The sequence below is a fragment of the Tachysurus vachellii genome, chromosome 2 (assembly GCF_030014155.1).
Source record: "Tachysurus vachellii isolate PV-2020 chromosome 2, HZAU_Pvac_v1, whole genome shotgun sequence".
Classification (NCBI taxonomy): Eukaryota; Metazoa; Chordata; class Actinopteri; order Siluriformes; family Bagridae; genus Tachysurus; species Tachysurus vachellii.
The window spans coordinates 35787850-35803604 of record NC_083461.1 but is presented as its reverse complement, the minus strand read 5'-3'; positions in this window follow the sequence as shown (position 1 = coordinate 35803604).

Here is a 15755-nt window from a genome sequence, read left to right as displayed (position 1 = left end):
ATAATGGATATATACATTATTTCTAATTGTGTGATGATATTAAAGCTTTCTTTACTAGTATGACTAGTCACTATTGATAAACTTCATGACTGTTACTGTAAATGTGTTTAAGGGCAAGACATTAGTTTTTGAACCTGAGCGTTCACATTAGTTCATATAACATATGTGACATATGCATGCGTACTTAATAAAAATGCGATGTTGTGATGTTTATGTGACGACGCTCGAAACCGTTTTGCTGGAAATGACTTCTTTATCATTTAACCAACACAATGTCATCTTTCTATATAAAATCCAACATAAATCCAAAGGATTATCAACATCCTGAGTAACCTTCAAAAAAATGAGTTCATGGTGATCTAGAAACAGATTAGAAATGGATTTTGTGAGAAATGATTTTAAAATACAAGGTGACTTTATATGAGTCCGCTGTGCTTATACATATAAAGAATATATTGTGTGTGTATATATAAACAACTTAAAATTGTGATTTTTGGTAATTAGTATGTTTTAAATTTTTGTCTTAGGTTGTTTCATATAATATGCCCAATATGTCAAGTCAGAAGCAACCTAGCTAAATGTGAAAGGAAATTTCCTTTACAGTCAGATCCAAAAGTATTTGGACAATGACATAATTTCTGTCAGTTTGTGTATTTACAGTCACCGGCCACTTTATTAGGTACACCTGTCCAACTGTTGCTCGTTAACGCAAATTTCTAATCAGCCAATCACATGGCAGCAACTCAATGCATTTAGGCATGTAGACATGGTCAAGACGATCTGCTGCAGTTCAAACCGAGCGTCAGAATGGAGAAGAAAGGTGATTTAAGTGACTTTGAACGTGGCATGGTTGTTGGTGCCAGACGGGCTGGTCTGAGTATTTCAGAAACTGCTGATCTACTGGGATTTTCACACACAACCATCTCTAGGGTTTACAGAGAATGGTCCGAAAAAGAGAAAATATCCAGTGAGGGCAGTTCTGTGGGCGCAAATGCCTTGTTGATGCCAGAGGTCAGAGGAGAATGGCCAGACTGGTTCGAGCTGATAGAAAGGCAACAGTAACTCAAATAACCACTCGTTACAACCGAGGTATGCAGAAGAGCATCTCTGAACACACAACACGTCGAACCTTGAGGCGGATGGGCTACAGCAGCAGAAGACCACACCGGTACTAGTAAGGTGTACCTAATAAAGTGGCCTGTGAGTGTACATCTCCATACAATAGATTAAAAAGGAACCGGTCAAGATGTGATTGAAGTGACATTCAACTTCAATTATATGTATATATATATATATATATATATATATATATATATATATATATATATATATATATATATATATAATGTTTTATTTATATAGTCCGTCCATTTCTACAGGCCCAAAATTAATTGGACATTGAAAAAAAAAATCTCAGAGAAACAGCCGAAACTATAGAAGAGTCAATATTAAATCTCATTATTAAAAACATGAACATGGAAGACACCTAAGTGGATGATCACAGAATTTCATTCCTTTACAGAAAACGCCATTACAGCAATAAGCTAAGTCAAGAACGCTAAGGAGCTGGTAGGTGTATCTTTGTTCAAATCTGCAATCAAGAGACAGTTTTTTGAATGTGAACACATTAAGTATTTACATTATGTCAAGATGCAAACCACTCAAGAACATAAAGGCCAGATAAGACTTTGATTAAAAAAGTGTATACATTTTTATTAGAATTAATTTGTACCAGAAGATCCGTGGCGTCCCACATCAGCTGTCGACTATGGTGGAGGCAGTGTTCTGGCATGGGCAGGTATGACTAGGTACCTGCGGAACTGTGTCACCGGTGTTTATTAATGATGTGACTGCTAATAGAAAGAGAAGGATGAATTCTGAATTGTACAGAGCTATACATAATACTCACATCCAGTCGAACGCTGAAAAATTAATATTACGATGCTTCACAGGGCAGATTTATAACCACCCAAAACAAACCCAAACGTGATGGAAGCAACCCAAGAGCTTCCCCAAGAAATTCTTCTGATTCTGATTAAAGCAAAGATATAAAATGTCTTTAAATGGCCGAGTCACTCACCTGACTTCGAAGAGAAATTCTCACAAAAGAGTAGCAACTGAAGACGACCGCAGTAAAGTCCTGGGTAAGAAACTCAGTCACTAAACATCTGAAAAAGGACTGACGTGACTGAAGGACTCGTGCTTTGTTTTAACTAACACACACATGAAGCTTTCCGACTTTGTTTATTAAGCTTTAATTCCATGTCCTAATTCATTTTAAATGACATGTGGGATTCTTAAATAAGATATAGATGTCGCATGGCTTGATTAATGTGCTGTTAGTGAAGGGAAAACTACTAATGTGCAAGAAAAGAATACGGATGCAACATTCTCAGTAATAATAATAATAATATTATTAATAAGAAGGAGAAGAATAATAAGAAAAAGAATAGAGCATTCACGATTCAAGGTTCATTCAAGGTTTCATGAAAAGGAAGCATTATCTTCTGGAAGTTCAATGTACGTACAATTTATTGCATTAAATCTGAAATTGAAAAAGCCAACTGAACCTTTATAAGCCATTTACTTGTCATTTCATACCTTGATTCAATACCTCAATGATATCTCAGGCAGAAACGCGGCGGGTTCTGAGATGATGGATCTCGGGAACACTATGTGAGATGGGAATACATTTCTGATACATTACGGGTCACAGTGTACAATGCACACACGCTGCACCGTTTCTTGTCTTTTGCACACAAGGTTACACACATACACTTTATAACTCGTCTTTATGTAGCACCACCAGCATCAGCATATACAGTATACAGTATATACGGTTGACTTGACTTGACTTCAAACACACACATGCACACACACACACACACTCAACACCTAGCAACACAGATATTATACTGATTATAATTTCACTCTCTCACTCACTCATCTTCTACCGCTTATCCGAACTACCTCGGGTCACGGGGAGAGCCTGTGCCTATCTCAGGCGTCATCGGGCATCAAGGCAGGATACACCCTGGATGGAGTGCCAATCCATCACAGGGCACACACACACACACACACATGCAATCACACACTACAGACAATTTTCCAGAGATGGCAATCAACCTACCATGCATGTCTTTGGACCGGGGGAGGAAACCGGAGTACCCGGAGGAAACCCCCGAGGCACGGGGAGAACATGCAAACTCCACACACACAAGGCGGAGGCGGGAATCGAACCCCCAACCCTGGAGGTGTGAGGCGAACGTGCTAACCACTAAGCCACCGTGCCCTCCGCCCCCCCACTATAATTTCATAATTTATTTAATAAATATATAAACAAATAAAGAAACCATTTTGCTTTAGCAATGTTAAAGACAACACAGTGTGACCGTAGTGATGTTGGCGATGTCTGTTCCATAACTGTAAAGCCTTGGACACCCTAGTAACAGGGTCATCGGTGTAAAAGGATGTAGAATAATTAACAGTCTGATTGTCGCATTGTATCAGAGTAAATCCATTGTAAACTCCATGAATTTTCATGAGGAGGAAGGTGAGTGTTTGATCTCATCTAATCGAATTCACACCATCACCATGGTTATCCCCTAGCAGTGGGAAGCCCACACGGATGAGTGTTTGTGTGAGACTTACCACCCAGTGTGTCTGTGACCTCCAAAAGCCCTGCTGAGGAAACAGTGTGAGTGTGTGAACATGCGTGTGTCTCTTCTAGAGTGTGTGAGACTAAAGACACTGAACCGTGTCAAAAATCAATAGAATGTTCTATACAGGTTATATTGTATTTTATTTTATTGTGAGTGTATATTTTTTCCAATCACACACACACACACACACACACACACACACACATACAGTATGTTCGCACACTGTGACAAAGATCCCCATATACAGTAATGCTACACTTTTCTGCCAGCGTAAAAAGGGCAAGGGACGTACACATACATCTCTTACCTTCTTTTTAATTAAACACAAACCTACAGAGAAAAAGAGAGAAAGAGAGAGAATGAGAAAGAAAAACAGCCTCCGTGAGCCATTTCATTGAAATACAGGAAACAGATGCTTAGGAGTAGAGGGTTTAAAAATAGCACTGTCTCTTTTATTCTCCATGTTTTGCTAGACACCTGCTGGTTCACAACTAGCAAGATCAAACTTTCTTCCTTTTTCAGCACACACACACACACACACACACACACACACACACACACACACACAGCCATGATTGTGTGTATGAGCATTTGATGTAGTATGTGTAAACTTTTCTTAGCTAAAGTTGTATTTTGACTGGTGACGTTTGTGTATGAATCATCCAGTGACTCCTGAGACGCAGGACGTGGGCGGGGAAAAGAGTCCCGACCAATCAGATTAGCTCTCTGTTTACACTGTAGTTTAGTGGCTACACTATTACACTCTTCACACAGTGACAAAAACAGTAACAAAGTCACAGACCCAGTAAAATACACTTCATGTACACAATCAATACAGAACAACACAAGGTAACACACACACAAAGACACACACACACACAAATACCCAATAAACACGCTCAGACCCAATAAAACACACATCATGTACACAATCAATGCAGAACAACACAAGGTAACACACACACAAAGACACACACAAATACCCAATAAACACGCTCAGACCCAATAAAACACACATCATGTACACAATCAATGCAGAACAACACAAGGTAACACACACAAAGACACACACACAAATACCCAATAAACACGCTCAGACCCAATAAAACACACATCATATACACAATCAATGCAGAACAACACAAGGTAACACACACACAAAGACACACACACAAATACCCAATAAACACACTCAGACCCAATAAAACACACATCATGTACACAATCAATGCAGAACAACACAAGGTAACACACACAAAGACACACACACAAATACCCAATAAACACGCTCAGACCCAATAAAACACACATCATGTACACAATCAATGCAGAACAACACAAGGTAACACACACACAAAGACACACACACAAATACCCAATAAACACGCTCAGACCCAATAAAACACACATCATGTACACAATCAATGCAGAACAACACAAGGTAACACACACAAAGACACACACACAAATACCCAATAAACACGCTCAGACCCAATAAAACACACATCATGTACACAATCAATGCAGAACAACACAAGGTAACACACACACAAAGACACACACACAAATACCCAATAAACACGCTCAGACCCAATAAAACACACATCATGTACACAATCAATACAGAACAACACAAGGTAACACACACACAAAGACACACACACACACAAATACCCAATAAACACGCTCAGACCCAATAAAACACACATCATGTACACAATCAATACAGAACAACACAAGGTAACACACACACAAAGACACACACACACACAAATACCCAATAAACACGCTCAGACCCAATAAAACACACATCATGTACACAATCAATGCAGAACAACACAAGGTAACACACACACAAAGACACACACAAATACCCAATAAACACGCTCAGACCCAATAAAACACACATCATGTACACAATCAATGCAGAACAACACAAGGTAACACACACAAAGACACACACACAAATACCCAATAAACACGCTCAGACCCAATAAAACACACATCATGTACACAATCAATGCAGAACAACACAAGGTAACACACACAAAGACACACACACAAATACCCAATAAACACGCTCAGACCCAATAAAACACACATCATGTACACAATCAATGCAGAACAACACAAGGTAACACACACACAAAGACACACACACAAATACCCAATAAACACGCTCAGACCCAATAAAACACACAACATATCATGTACACAATCAATACAGAACAACACACGCAAAGACACACACACACAAGTACACACTATAACACGCTCAGACCCAATAAAACACACAACATATGACACTTTCAATACAGAAAAACACACAGTAACACACAAACACACACACACCAAGACACACACAAATACAAACTATAACACACTCAGACCCAGTAAAACACACAACATATGCGCATTATAAATACAGCACAACACACAATAACACACACACAAAGACACACGCATACACACAAACAATACACAATAACAAAAACACACATTCAAAATACAACATACAACTCACACACACACACTCACACACACACACACACACACACACACACACACACACACACTTGATTAACTCAGGCTTGATAAGTATAATGGAGTTTGAATGAGACATTCTTTGGCACACTCTATTCACCCTACAGAGTTATTCATAATTTCCTTTGATCCCCTGATCATTCCGAATCACAGCGCATCACCACACACCGTGACCTTCAACCCCTCAAGAACGTGTCTGCCACCCAGCAGCCACAGCAACAGGTTAAAGATCAATCTCCATGGAAACTAGACCAGGATGATAAGAAGCGCCTCTACTTTAGAGGTTAAATCCCTGTTCCTTAGAGACAGCACACTTGGGTCAGTGTGTAAAATTTTGATTTGTGTGTGTGTGTGTGTTATGGTGTGTATGCTTGTTTGACTCATAGTGAGTGGGATTTTTGCTACAGAGTTTGCTGTCGACTCTTTATGTCGATGCAGAAACAATAGTGTTCTTCCTATCATTCACCTGGGAATTGGATTATTTTTGTGCTTGTAGCAATATGTAGCAAAACACACACACACACACACACACACACACATGCACACATGCACACACATCCACACACATCCACACACAAACACACGCACACACAAACACACACATGCACACACAAACACACACATCCACACACAAACACACACATGCACACGCAAACATACGCACACACAAACACACACATGCACACACAAACACACACATCCACACACAAACACACACACATGCACACGCAAACACACACATCCTCACACAAACACACACATGCACACGCAAACACACACACACACACAAACACACACAAACACACACAGCCACTCACAAACACACACACATGCACACGCAAACACATGCACACATGCACACACAAACACACACATCCACACACAAACACACACACATGCACACGCACACACAAACACACACACGCACACACAAACACACACACATCCACACACAAACACACACACATGCACACACAAACACACGCACAGACAAACGCACACACGCACACACAAACACACATGCACACACAAACACACACATGTACACACAAACACACGCACACACAAACACACCCACATCCACACACAAATACACACACGCACACACAAACACACACACATGCACACACAAACACACACAAACACTCACGCGCACACACACGTGCACGCACACACAGACAGACGCACACACATACACACAGACACACACATACACACGCACACACACATACAGTTGCTGTATAAATATTCAGGTGTTTAGCAGAAAAATATCATGATATATTACAAGTTAAATATAATATCAGCTTTCAGTAGTACATTTGGTATGTGTACAGTTGTCATCATGCTGACACAGAAGAGTCAGAGATAATAAGACACAATTCAACTATTAAAATATTGATAGATAATGATTACACACACACACACACACACTGATCATCTGTTACATTAAAACCATGAATGAAGTCAATTATCTTGTTAAAATGGCACTTGTCAAAGGTTGGGATACTTCAGCAGCAAGGGAGCATTCAGTTCTCAAAGTTGATATATTTGGGAAGTGTAAGAGTCTGAGAGAGCCAAATTTGTGATGTTCAGATGACTAGGAGCATCAGAGCATCTCCAAAAACAGCAGGTCATGTGTGTGTGGGGTTCCTGGTATGAATTGATTAGTACCTACCAACAATTAAAGACTAGGTACATCCCTTCATAGCAACAGTATTCTCTAATAGGACCCAGTTTATTTTTTCAGCAGAATAATGTGTCCTGACCCACTGCAAAATTAGTTCAGGATCGGTTTGAGGAACACATCAACAACAAAGATGTTCAAGATGTTCCCCGGATCTCAATCCGATCAATCGTAGTGGGATGTGCTGGATAAACAAGTCTGATCTAAGGAGGCGCCACCTCACAAGTTACGGGATCTCCAGGTAACGTCTTGGTGAACGTTGTGTGTGAACTGAACACTCACCATCCACTTTACTACCAACACCTGAACTTCTGCTCTATTCATCAAACATCAGGAATGCTACGGTATTTCAAATAACCACACTGTTGCAACCGTGGTGAGCAGAAAAGTATCTCAGCGAGTACTAAACCTTAAGGTGGACAGACTTCAACAGCAAAAGCCCAGAGTCACACAGGAACGTGAGGCTTTAATGGGCCACTGAAACTGAACAGATGAAGTACGGGGGGAAAAAAACATGTCCTGGCTTCAGTAACAAAGTATTGTCTATAGGACCGCGCTATAAATTCTATATTTGTTCTTTCGAATATAATGTTAAAGTCAACAAGGTTCTACATATTTATTGTAGCATTTTCTATCATTTACAGCACCTTAACAATTTTTATGCGATGTCATGTATAACTGTCTATAGCGTAGCATTAACAAATTTCTTTGGAAATCAATAGAAATTTTAATTTGGTTCTATATGCTTGTAAAGTTAAGTATGAGAAGCATGTCAAGACAGGAAGTGGAATTACGATGCTAGCAGTGAAAAGAGGGTAAAAACGATAATGCGACGAAAAGGAGAATGGAGAAACGGTGTGAAGATGAAGAGAGACGTTAAACAGCAAAGTTTTTTTTTGTCACCCGCAGGCGATGAGGAACATATGCAGATAGTGTAGCGTTAATACATCACCAGTGTTAAAGTGAACTCTCTATATGCCAAAAAAGAAAAATAAAGGAGAGCACCAACGTCGGAAGTAAGTTTTCTGCATAAAGTCCCGGTAAGTGTATTTTTGACCAGATTAGAAGTGTACTTTATATATTATAGAACAGGTCAAGGCTTGAACAAGTTTGTGGTTGTTAATGATTTTGCATAATGAATATAACATCTTTGTTAGATCATTACTCATCTTATCACCTTAGAATTCATGGTAGAGCAATTTTATTTGTATATATGGATCTATATTTACATATATTTACATGTCATTTTGCTCTACCAAAACATAGACTCTCTCTCTCTCTCTCTCTCTCTCTCTCTCTCTCTCTCTCTCTCTCTCCCTCTCTCTCTCTCTCCCTCTCCCTTTCTCTGTCTTGTGTTAGTAAAAGAGTAAATGAACGACTCATGTGCCATCTTATACATCTCAATGGATTTTAAATTACATCTAAAAGTCAGATGAGCTCTTTGCAGATCCACCATACAAAATGTGTCAACAATTCACAGGCCATGGAGGTAGCAAAAGAGAGAGAGAGAGAGAGAGAGAGAGAGAGAGAGAGAGAGAGAGAGAGAGAGAGAGAGAGAGAGAGAGAGAGAGAGAGAATATCAAGGAAGAAAAAGAAGAGGGATGAGAATGACAAAGAAACCAAATGAAGAGGAAAAGAGACATTAAAAAGCAGTATGTCTGCTGTGCATTTTTAATACAATCTGACACACACACACACACACACACTCACACACACACACACACACACACACACACACACACACACACACACACACACACACTTTCTTCATGAGGACCTTACACGTTTACAGACATATATAATTATTCACTAAATAATTCATGATTACACAACCTCAGTAATCAAAGGATGCATTTAGGCTCTTTTAGTTTAAAAATGTAGGGTTGTGGGGACCAAACAAATGTCCCCTCAAGGTCAAAAGATACACACACACACACACACACACACAGACAATATATATTATCTATCTATCTATCTATCTATATATATATATATATATATATATATATATATATATATATATATATATATATATATATATATGGAAGATAAAAGATAAAGATAAAACATAGGATGAAATCAGCACACTATCAGCAGAGATGTGTGTTTTGACCTTGAAGGGACATTTGGTTGGTCATCATGTGCTTTATCATTTGGTTGGTTTTATCTTATGCTTTATCTTTTAACTTATAAGAAAGTCAGTTGTCATGAAACACACACACACACACACACACACACACACACACACACACACACACACACACACACACACACACACACAATAATAAGCCCTGTTGGCAGTAGGTCTCAGTACTGTTATAACTCTGCCTGCGATGTGATATCCTGCTGTTTCCGTTTCCATGGTTACCCAGCACTTCCTAAATCCTAAAGAGAATGAATATTTGGAGTTTGATGAAGTTTAATAACCGAAGGTCACCGAGGAGGAGCTTAGAACTCTTGCTGTTTCTAAATTCTTAGTCTGAAATAATCTTATAAATAACACTCATTCATGTTCTTCTGATTTTATTACTTCATGATGCAGCAGGTTACATTTTTTTAGATGTAGCTTAAGGGGAAATATGTGACAGTGGTGACTAATCAGTGGTGTGAAATGCAGTGTACAACGTAAATGCAATCAAAATTCTGAGACTCTATAGACTGGTATTTTCAAATACAAAAAGATAAACCTAGGTAATTAAAAACACTGCAATGTCTTGAAATGTTAAAAGCCACTTTTACCCTCATTCTGGTCCTAATTTTTATTTGGTGTCACAGTTCTGTGATTCCTGTGAATAGTTAGAGGTTATTATGAGGATTTTGCTTGGACAGTGTCATTACAGTATAATGTCTTATAATGAGCTCCTAAAAACAAAACAGTAAAAGATTTTTTTTCCTCGTTCACCATTTTTCCAAAGATGTCCAATACCGTATTAATGACACTTCACGTAGAAGTTGTAGACACGCTGGCGTAAACGATGGGTTCGATGTTGCAGGATGCAATATAGCTACACAGCGCACTTACCCCATAATCCCAGCTAGTTAGCGATTCACGAGATGACAAGCATGATGGTGTTGACACGAAAGTCAGGGCTTTGATCGAAAACAGACCAACAATACACAATAAAATAATTTTAAACTTAAATGTCAACTCAGAATTTCATTATAAAATAATTCAATCTTAGATGCAGCCGAAGATCACAGGTTAATTATAAAGGTTAATATGCAAGTCGTTCAGGGTAGATTTTTCCTTTAAGGTCAAACTTGTTAGTGCATGACCTTTCCCTGTCTAAAGATAAGAGAATATATATATATATATGGCTTAATTAACTCTGTATTTTTACCACATACATACATACACATGTCGTTAAATCAAAGATGTAGAACATACTGAGAGCACTAATAGTGTCATTGTCATTATGCACTACACTTATAGATTCATTTTGCATTCAAGACAAATCTTGTCACTTTGCATGCGAATATGTCTAAAAATGTATTTCGTTACATCTCAACACTCAGAGTTTAATAAGCAATTAGTTACAGATTCCAGTCTCCTAGTTCTGATTCCTAACTAAAACAATAAACGAAAATCCGGATTCATTAATGATTATAACTCAGCGGAGTTTAACAATACAGCGCACTCTGGCATTTGCATTTGAAATAAGGTAGATGACTTATTCTACTTCCTGTTCAACATGGGAACATGCAGTCAGTTCAGCACGGTACACACTGTCGGACTCTCGCTATCTCAAAATATTGAACACATTGCTTCAAGTACAATTATCGCACTGCATTTGTGCTTAGGCTTGTATAATATGTGCACTATTTGTAGAACAAACTTCATTAAAAACTCCACACAATTGGTAGTCTCAAGCCAAAGAAAGCAAACTGGTGCCTGAGCACAATAATTCCAATGGATTATCTACCAATTCTGAGAAACTATTTCAAGTCTGTCAAGGTGCATTTCCACGTCTGAAACAAATACAAATACATAATTCTATTCAATTACTGAAAATAGACTTTTTATATTTATGATACAGGTCACTCTTTGTTTCAGCGGTTTACCTGCAGACTACACAGCTGATTGTCTGAGTGTCATTAATTAGTCCCTTCCTGACTGAAAGGGCAGTTTCAAGAGGCACAGCATGTACGCTAAATGTCTGCCTTGAGACAGTCCCTCTAACAGCTTGAACAGTTATTTGGCAAAGTCACAGATTAACACTCCTTGGGGAATAACAGCAAAGAGGCAGCTCAACAAGAGACTGTGCACTGAATTTGTCCACCCTGGATGCAAAGTGTTTGGTGCTGAAGGGTCTGCTATGGAACTCACAAAAAACATATTGCCAGTGGTATTAACCTCCATGCAATAAAACCTACTCCAATCACTGCCTGAAAACCAGGCTATGAAACAACACATTAAAGATGGCTTCACTACCTCAATAGCCATACTTATAATTTGTCAACTACATCAAGTACCTTTTTTCAGACAAAGATGCATGACTTGCTCTGCCCTTGAGGAGACTACAGAGGCTTTCATTCAGTTATGGTACATTAGCAATATCCATTGCTCTGTGACATCAGAAGGTCTTACAGGTACATTATAAGCTTTGTGCATTCACGCAGAAGAGTCTGTAGTGGCTTCGTGCTATGCTAGCTGTCATGTGCCTTTTTATTGCCATGCTTATTCCGACCTGTAATGGCTAAATTTTGTAAAACATTTGGTTATGCTTTTTTGTAGTAATCCTGTGTGAATTCATTTACTGTTGTAATAGTAATATAATCTTTATAATTATAAAGTCTACAATATTATTTATGTAGTCTTTTGTGTCATTTTATAGTCACCATGAGGATTCCCAAAGAGAATTTCCTGCATTGTGGCATCGCAGTCTGGCACTCTGGGACTGATAAAGATGTGACCAGTTACATTTAGCCAATGGCAGCCATCAGTGAGTCACACGAGTGGTGCTGTTTATGTTTTACCTGTAGGTTGAGTAGCAAGCACTTACCACCACAAGACCTGTCACTACTGCCCTTCAAACACCTTGCTTGATCCAATCCCTTGCTTGATCCAAGATCCAATCCCAGCTGGCCAATTCTGCAAACAGACAAGTTAAGTAACATTAGCTAGCCAGCTTATATTTTGTTTGCTCTACTGCAAATCTCAGAGTGCGCTATTTGGAGCCATACCATGGGCTGAATATAATGATATAGTGACTATTTCATCAAGGCTCAATACATCTCTGGGGCCAATAGAATCAACTAGTCCATTAACTGTAGTTAGATTGCTAAGTTAAATGAATTAGCATAACAGGATTATCAAGATGACCCACAGAAGCTCAGCCATTATGTTATAAAGAATTATTTTGCTCTGGCTCAATAAACAGTAAGGAAATTGTTCCCAGTCCTACACCGTGAAAGATTATTAACAGTTTCTTGTCTCTAAAAACTTTGACCACGATCCATTCAATTATTAATTTTTGACTGATTCTTTCATATCACTGCATAAGGTTAAATACAAAAGGACACATCACTAGCATCCCCATCCTCGGATACTCTAATCACCATCAGAGATGACTCAGGAAAAAACTGGAGCTATACTGTCACAACATTATAGTAAACAGACCAGCCACAATTCTACCCTTGTGGGCTGTAGGCATGGAAAACATGCCCCACCGAGAGACATGACTATATGGGTAATCAGGAACTCCTAGCCATTAAAGCAGTATTGAAAAGTGGATGCACTGGTTTGAGGGGACACTATTAGATGGTGCTTAAATCCTCTCAAGGCTCTTTTCTTCCCTGTTTATTCTCACATACTAATCTGGTTCAAAGGAAACCGAAGCTAATGCTGTTGCTCCTTTTTGAGTTCCCCTCCCACTCTGTGCAAAATCACCTTACCTAGCATTATGCATTCTGCATTTATAGCTTGCTCGGATCAGATATTTCCTTCCCTAACAAGAAAGCAACATCTTGACTTCCTGGCCTCTCTCTTAAGACAGATGTCACTCAAAGCCTAATCAGTATGAAGCTAAAATAAAGATTTACATACGTACATTTATGTACCCCAGATTCACTGCCTAAAGTAGGCCAAATGTGTTACAGTAGTCTTACAGAATTACCAGTATGTCTGGCTCACATTGCCAAAACATACACTTCAATTTAGGGCGCTGAGGCACTATTCAAGGGTTTCATCATTATAGATTGTTGATATCCTGTCTGACAGAGGAGCTAGATTGACTTCTCACATAGATGGTCTTTTGCAAGGCCCGTATTATAAGTGTTAGTCTCTTGTCACTCTCTAATAGACAGGCAGAGAGAGATTAAATCAGGAGATTGGCAGGTTCCTTTGCACGTACAGCAACAATATAAAGCAGTGCTGTTTGGTACAAGCACACCCAGAACTCATTCCTCTACAAGACTGACACCCTTCTAGATGTACTCTTTCTCATGAATATTAAAACCTTCAGATGTACTAGAAGTAGTTATCAAGCCTGGTTGCATTGAGTAGTTGGGAAACAGAAACTGGATACTGACTGGCTTGTAAACAAACCCTCCTATGAGTACTTTACCAAAAAGTCCATTATTAACCTGTTTAAAATACCATGCCAGAAAGGTTGCTAAACAGTTGCTGTCACACAGATCCAGGATGCACGTTATGGTCCAAGATTGTCTTCTCAGGTCCATGTGAGTTTTTTCTTGTTTCTCTGGTACCTCCCACATCCAAACAAACATAGGTTTGAATAAGTATATAAATATGTGACATTCAAATTGTATTCCAACTTCCCACAATAGGCTCTGGATCCACTACTACCCTGACCAGTATGAAGAGGTTACTGCAGATGCATAAATAAATAATAACTCTGTCTCTTATTAGCTTCATGTTTTATTATTCCACAAGCTTGTACTATTTGTGGTATATGAAGATGAACTAACTGTACCTCCACTGGATGTGCAGTCCAGCCAAGCCTACATGCTTAGGAGCTTGCTGAACTCCAAACATCAAGGTTGAGAGCTATACTACCTGGTTTATAGGAGTGACCCTGTTAGCCAGCTTGTATCATGATGGGTTGCATCTGAGGCTGCACAATGATTGATGAACTCCACCATGAGCATCCCAACTGCCCTATTTCTAAATCCATTAGTAGGCCTTAATGATGTAGTGTTTTACTATATGTTCAGGTGAACAGGCGACAAAGAGACAGGTGACAGATGTCATATGAAGCAAATGACACTGATTAACCTCAAATAAAGTATTTCCCTTTCTTCATGGTTTCATCCAGCCATGGAACACAAAGAGCTTACAATGCATAAACATGTTAAAAGGTCGTGCAGGATCAGGAGACGTGCAGAAAAGAATTTCCAATGGAACACCATAAAGGTCATCAACAAACAAAAAATTGGAGCATCAATGTGGCATCATCAACAAAAGGACATCCCTCCAAAATTAGAATATAACTTACCATGGAGGCTTCTAAGGGAGCTACAGCAACATTAAAGGAGTTGCAGGAATAGGTGACAGTTACTGATTACTCTCTGCAGGTTAGTGTATGATTTGGTGAGACAATTCCAAGTTGTAAAGTAATTCCAGAAAGTATATGTGGGGCAGAAAAAGCACATCATCAAAAGAACACTATACCCACAGACAGAACTGGGTCTTTTATCAAGGTGGAGGGAATCATGAATAATGATTTTTATCAATTTTAGTGCAAAATCAGATCAAGTGTTTGCTAGTAGGCTGAAGATGAAAACAGAATTTCACCTTGATCAATGTTTTTGAATGGCTGAGACGTTCGCCTCATACCTCCAGGGTTGGGGGTTCGATTCCCGCCTCCGCCTTGTGTGTGTGGAGTTTGCATGTTCTCCCCGTG